The following is a 6,645-nucleotide window of genomic DNA, read 5'->3' on the forward strand; positions in this document are numbered from 1 at the left end:
ACCATGACTTGGCATGCAGTTTATTTGTACTATATTTTCCTCTTCTGTGTGTTACTGAGTGGAAAAGACTAATTGTTAGCTATGTTCAGTTTATAGGTAAGCCAATAAACAGACTCAGATTGATTACAGTGTGTAATTCTCACTATGAAATTGTGCTACAGTCTAATACGAAACACTGAACAGAGTGTAAAATCACAGGTCTGTAATCATTTCCCCTTTCTTTGTTTTAATAAAATCTTGTTTAACTGCAGAGCTGTGTAATACAGGCTGCTCTCTTAGAAACTCATGTTGTGACATTCTGTTATGCTGATATCAATAATTAATAACCTTTTATGATAGACAGACTCTTCAAGGCTCATGCAAAGTTACAATAAATTAATGAACAGTGGAACACACGGCGCAGAAATGTACGTTTATTTACATCCCAGGTTATTTAGACCGCTTTACAAGAAAATAAAGGAACAGAGATCATGAAATTGCATTAAAAAACAAGTAGTGGGTTGAAAATGTGGGCGTGACGTGAAAAGAAAAACTTTAAAATGCAATTAAAACAAAGAGAAATAAAATAAAACACAATAAAAGTGACGTCGTAAAGCAATCTTGACATCGTATAGCAACTGGAGTAAACATGTGTGAGATGGTAGTAGGCAATGAGATGAATAATCACACCCAGTTTTGTTTTGGTGTTTTTTTTTTTTTGTTATTTTTTGCATTGGCTTTAGCCTCGTTGTCAGAGGGAGCTGATTTCATAATCCTGCATTTCCAGAATCAAAGACAATAACTTCTGTATTTCCTCCACTAAGATGGAGGAAATGATGACATTTTGGACACGCTGACTCAGCAACTGCAGTGGCTATGAGGTGGCACAGAAAAACAATGTGCAGTATAACGGAGCCTGGAGGAACCTCCCTTATTTGCTCAGATTAATAATTAGCAAATAAAGTAGCCTCATCCTGCCAAATGAGACTTGAACCAGTTTGGCAGAGCACCATATCCTGAGCAAGTAAAACAATAATTAAAAAGAAATTTTAAAAAAGTCAGCAAGGTATAATCAGTCTTGAAAAGGAGTAGAGAAGACATGTGGAGAATTTTTATTCTTTTTTTAGTTGGGTTTATTTGGACCCACGTTCAATAACCTGCAGTTAGAATAATACTGAAAATCCCATTTATTTCAGGAATTTATTACTAATTCATAATTGAATATGATTGTAGTTGTAGATTTTCAGTGTTTTAGAGAAGATAAAACCCCTACTTTATTTAAATTTTAAGTAAAGCAAAAATAAAGTATTTTAATGTCGACATCAGCAGGTTTTTGCAAAGTTGGTGACTGGAAATCGGACCCAAAGAAATCTCAGATCAGTGCATCGCGTTTTTTTAGACAGAACATTGACCATATTTATAAAATACTCTCTGACATTGTTATGTTTGTTATGGCAATAAAGATGCTCAAACATCTATTTATCTGTTTTATCTCGAATCTACGATATGGTCGACAAGAGCCTGTCTACAGATGCTTGCTGAGCCATGGAGGTCGAGCAGAATCAATTTGTCAGCTGATGTTCCCAGAGTGAAAGATACTCTTTGACTTTATGCAGCTAACGGTCAGAAAACCTCGTACAGGGGGGACGAGTTGGAGAAATATGCTGATGAGTTGATGATAAACTTTTCAGTGTCTGAGCTGACTCAGTGGAGACGTTGTTTGGTTTAACTGCTGCAGTTACGCTCTCTGACACAAATGAGTCACCTTGTTATAGTTGTGAGCCGTATCTGAAATAACTACTCTGATAAGAGGAGTCCAATCTGGAGACTCGCTGTTGCTATGTCCAAATTTCCCCAAAGTAAATCATCGACTTTGTGGCTCCCTCAATTTATTTGACTCCTCTTTAAAGGCAGGATTTTAAGACTTAAAACTTAATCCGTCCACATGTCATATCAATCAAACACAAAAAAAGAGAAGAAAATAATAAGAAAAATAAAAATCTTTGCACTGCTTGATTTTAGACTTTGTTTTTGGGAATTTCCCCCGATGACTTTAACAGAATGTGTTTAACCCTCACAGCTGAAGACTTAGGTGTAATACATCCAGGTAATGCTTTTGGAATGAGGCAAGTTTGTTTTTTTGTGTGTGTGTGTAACCCTTTTGCCCTTTGACCTCCATGGACTTGTGCTTTTCATTTCTAGAAAGCTTTGTTGCAAGGGGATTGCAAAATCCAAAGTAGTGGAAATCTTGTTTTATTTTTTTTACCAAAAAAACTACTAACATTTCCGTAGGTTTTCTCATAAATTCTGCATTTATTTAGTCTCTGTCATGTCTGCATTTCATCCCACAAATCGCCGCGCATTCTTCCCCCGTGTAACATCCGTCTACCCTTTCAGAAAGTGTTATATAAAGATTATCTTACAGCGTACTGCTCTGAGATGAGCACAGCAGATCTGGGCGGCGTGCGGCAACATGTCTGCCCTTTCTGGCAAGTCTGTTTAGCTTTCAGCAAGCATACAATGACACGGACAAAAACGCACACAAGCCAGGATCCCAGATGCCGGCCTGTAGCAGCCTGTTAGTAACCCAACTACCTGTGGAGGGCAAGAGAAATGGCTGCGGGTGTGCGCGCGCGCGCACGGCGGGCAGGGCTGGGCCCATCCACGCCGCCGCAGCCAGGCAGCTCCGGTGTCTTTGATGGGAGCTGCGCAGATCAGAAGAGCAAAAAGGAGACACTGATCTGAGATGTTGTTGTAGAGAACACCCCACAGGCAGGTTCAGCCTCCTCCGCCCCGGTCGCTTCTTTTTATCTAGCTTCAGAGCAGAGAGAGAGGAAAAATTTATACAGAGAACAAAAAAAAAAAATATTGAAAGACTCCTTCTAAAGAATGTAATAGCACTAGAGAAATGTATACATGCCGGCCTGTGTTTCTCAGCAAACGACGTAAAACAAGATGAAATTTCTTTCTCTTGTCTGATTTCCTTTCGGTTTTCTTAGACTTTATAAACTTTATATAACTTTCCAGTTGTGAAGGATTGTTTTACAATAAAAAGTGACGCACAGATGGATGAGAGGCTGGGTGCATCTTGAGAAGATTGCCCGTTCGTCACAGAGACACACTGGGCAAACCATTCACTCACTACCAAAATTAATTATTAAGTTGTGTTTTTTAACCTAACATGCTTGTTTTCTGGATTTCTGGAGGAAGAGATGATGGAAAATTGTTGCCGAAAGACTCCAGGATGAGATTTGAACTCCAGGCCACCAACGCATTTCTTCCCGCCACAGAAAGAAGCCAAGCTACAAGCTGCATGGGAGGTTAGACACAAAGTCAGTTTGTTTTTCAGATGATTGACGTGCTGTAGTTATAATTTCTAAAGACAAATACGGCTGTGTGAGGAACGGATGTGATTCTCCAAGGCAAGGCAAACGCTGAGTATTTAGAAAAGCAACTCAAGTCCACTGTTTAGCACAGTGGGTGATCTGTGATGCTGTGGGCTGAGTCCGTTCTCTCGATATTAACTCTTTCAAATACTGAGACACTTTAAATAGAAACAAAAAAACAAATAAAGCCTTTGTCAAAAAAAAGCAAAATGGATCCTAATTTGTTCCCTCCAGCTGGGTAATGTTTCAATCACTTTCCAAATCAAGCTAATAAATATATTTTCACAAAAAAAGAGCTAAATATATGTCCTGGAGATGTACAGTAAATGTATGCAACAAATCCAGTCAGTCACATCAAGCATTAGGAAACAGGCTATTGCCCTGGAGCATTTATTGTGAGCTAACCTGCTCTTTACTGTTCCTGGTTTAACCTCAGGCAGATCTTCTTTTGTTATCTGATATCCTTTCAGCGATTCCCTGAAGTTCCTTTGTGCTTCATGTCCTGCTTTCCTATGAAGCTGTCATTCCAGTGGGAAATCTCCTGATACGAAACGAACACAGAATCTACTGAAATAAACATTGTCTAATTGTTTAACGCACGTGTTGAGAAATGTTGTGCTTTAAGACGGGGAAGGCACATTCCCAGGAGATTGTGTCATGGTGTTTCTCAGAACCGAGTCGCCGCAGGGCTTTTCAAATATGGTCTAACTCGTCTTTAACATTTTTAATAATGAACGTTTACAAAGCCTACTCGCGGCCAGGCACCACGCAGGACGTCTGTGGACTGTGCTCCTCGTGTTTTTACCGACCTCATTCTGGAGGAAAGGCTGTTTTGAAATATAAGCTGTTATAAGACCCGGAAAAATTACCCCAAACATCATTTAGCCTGGCCATCCATTTGCGAGCGCTTCCTCTGTGGAGTCCAAAACACGACTGAGCAGCAACTCTTCCTGCTGCGAGCAGCGTCGACTGAGAGTGGGAGAGAACCTCCCGCCTTTGGTTCAAAAGCTGTGATTTTTCTCCAATAAAACTACAACTCGTAATTCTGTCGCAGTAATTACATTTCGCAACTTATACAAAGTCACAAACTCTGCAGGAGGCCGTACTTGAAATAAAATTTAAAGCTATTTAATCAAAGCAGAATTCCCTGTCCTGTCACCTTTGAGCAACACATTCAGAAGGGATCAAAACATTGTGCTGGAGCTAAAAGTTATTGCTTCACAGCGCTTACACTGTGAAACTGAATTATCGTAACACGTGAAACCTAAAAAAAATGTGATCCATAACACATAGTTCACTTAAAATGACAGAATATTTTTGCTCTTAATGCCTCTGAGAGGAGACACTTTGAATGTGCTGTTGTCAGCACGTGTTTCACACAGGAAGATTATTTGTGGCACACGGCCTCCAACCTCCTTTCCCCAAATTACAGTGAAGCAAGTAGCAATGACTGAGTAGCATTATACAATATGTTGAATCTGTTTCATTTTCTCAAGGTTGCAGCCTATGTAAACAATCAGAATTTAGACTAAATGAAGACAATAAGTGAGTTATCTATTTCAGGTGAGATATACTAACTGCTTATCTTATGAGATCGGCCGTCTCTTTAGTCTCATCTAATGGCTTTTCCTACAGTTTCAACACTTGGCTGCATCAGTGTATACAACCATGCATGTGTGTATGTTTAAAAACTCGCCTGTTTCAACCAGTTTGTGGATTCAGATGGGTTCACATGCAGAAAAGTGGAACTTTTCCAGGACGCAGTGACAGACAACGAGAAAGGAAGGACTCCTGTCCACCCCTCTGGGTCTCCTGACTCATGGTAATTCCCCTGATCCCTCAGGGGGTTTGGGTCAAAGGTTATGGGTTACAGAAGCTCTACCTGTCCTCTAATTGGCCCCCCTGGAGGGACAAATCATAACATGTCCGTTTTCATGACTATATCACCATGTGCAGGCATCCAGTGTATGACTGTGACTGGGTTTATTCATCGGGAATGTGCCTGTGAAATGTGTTATGGCGTGTGTGTGTGTGAGTGTGTGTGTGCCTAATGAAGGATAATAGCAGTTTTTAGTTTGGTAGTGTGTTTGCGAGTGATTACACCTTTGTGTGTTTGTCGGGGGTGTGTGCAAGGAGTGAGAAATGGAAAGGGAGAAGGTTGTGGTGTGATAAAGTGTTTAATTGCAGAGAGCCTCACTGTGTGGCATGTCAGACTGTTCTTCCCCTGTGGGCCTGAAGCCTTCTGCAGCCAGAGTGCATGTGTTAGAGGCGCTGGCTGCAGGGGTGCGCGCGTGTGGGCGTGTGTGTTTCTTACTCTGATGGATCTCAAGTGCCTGCTGCAAGTCTTGGCAGGCTGCCTGAACACTAAGGATCCAGTCGACGATATATCATGCCCGCCATACATTTTTACCTTCATGTGGTTCTCTCAGGGCTTTAAGTCCATCGCAGTGTGTGTCGAACGAGAGTGCGAGAGGGATAAGATGAAAACGGCCGTAGCTCCACACTCGCTGCGTCACAATTGCTCCCATTGTTCTGACGCTATAATCAGAGCGGACATGGAACTTGGCCTGGAGACTGAGAGGTCTCAGCAAACCAGGACAGCTGCTGAGACACAGTTTCACACCAAATGCCGGACCGGAGAACAACGGATCTGGGGAGGCGTAGGTTGGAATTAGGTTATCTATTTGCGTTTTAATTCGGGATTAAGTTTGCTTGTCTTTTGTTAAAAGAGGAAAGTTGGTGATTTAGTTCTGTGGCGTCTAGCTCTAATTTGCCCCTGATGTTTACTTACGTACGGCCGGCAGAGTAATGCCGTGTTTTGTCTCGGAAGCTGGAGCTCAGATCTAGGAGTGACATCACACTCGAGTAAATCTGGTTTTAGTTGCGAGTTGGAAAACCAGCAGGATTTGCTGATTGTTGTGGTGATAACTTTGATAACGGTTTTCAAACTTCACATTTAAGTCACATTTAAGTCCTAAATACCGAAAGGTTTACTATGTACAACTGCGGTACGACGTGGCTTGGATTTGCTGAAAAAAAAGGACAAGAAATATGATTTACAAGTTCTGACTAAAAGGATATAGAATAGAAAGGAAGGCTTCTATTTTTTTGTAAATTTAAAAAAATCAAAATCCAATATGGTTTCCAAAGGTTTAAAACTAAGTGATAAGTTCCTTTCCACTGTTTTTGGTTCATATCTTTTCAAGTGCACTTCTATTGCACTTCTATTCGGACTAGATCTTGATCGAAATGGTAAATTGCCTGCGTTTGTACGGGGCTC

The 6,645-nt window shown here is 40.9% G+C and overlaps 1 long non-coding RNA gene across 1 annotated transcript; it reads right to left on the reverse strand.

The window, feature by feature from the left end:
* Nucleotides 1-398: 398 nt before the first annotated feature.
* On the reverse strand, nucleotides 399-3,965 carry LOC116709057 (uncharacterized). Its single transcript, XR_004336810.1, has 2 exons — nucleotides 3,771-3,965; nucleotides 399-2,794 (listed from the first exon to the last, which is right to left on the reverse strand). It is a non-coding gene; the product is annotated as an uncharacterized LOC116709057 (long non-coding RNA).
* Between the last annotated feature and the right edge of the window lie 2,680 nt (nucleotides 3,966-6,645).

Source organism: Xiphophorus hellerii, chromosome 19 (assembly GCF_003331165.1).
Source record: "Xiphophorus hellerii strain 12219 chromosome 19, Xiphophorus_hellerii-4.1, whole genome shotgun sequence".
In the NCBI taxonomy this organism is placed as follows: domain Eukaryota; kingdom Metazoa; phylum Chordata; class Actinopteri; order Cyprinodontiformes; family Poeciliidae; genus Xiphophorus; species Xiphophorus hellerii.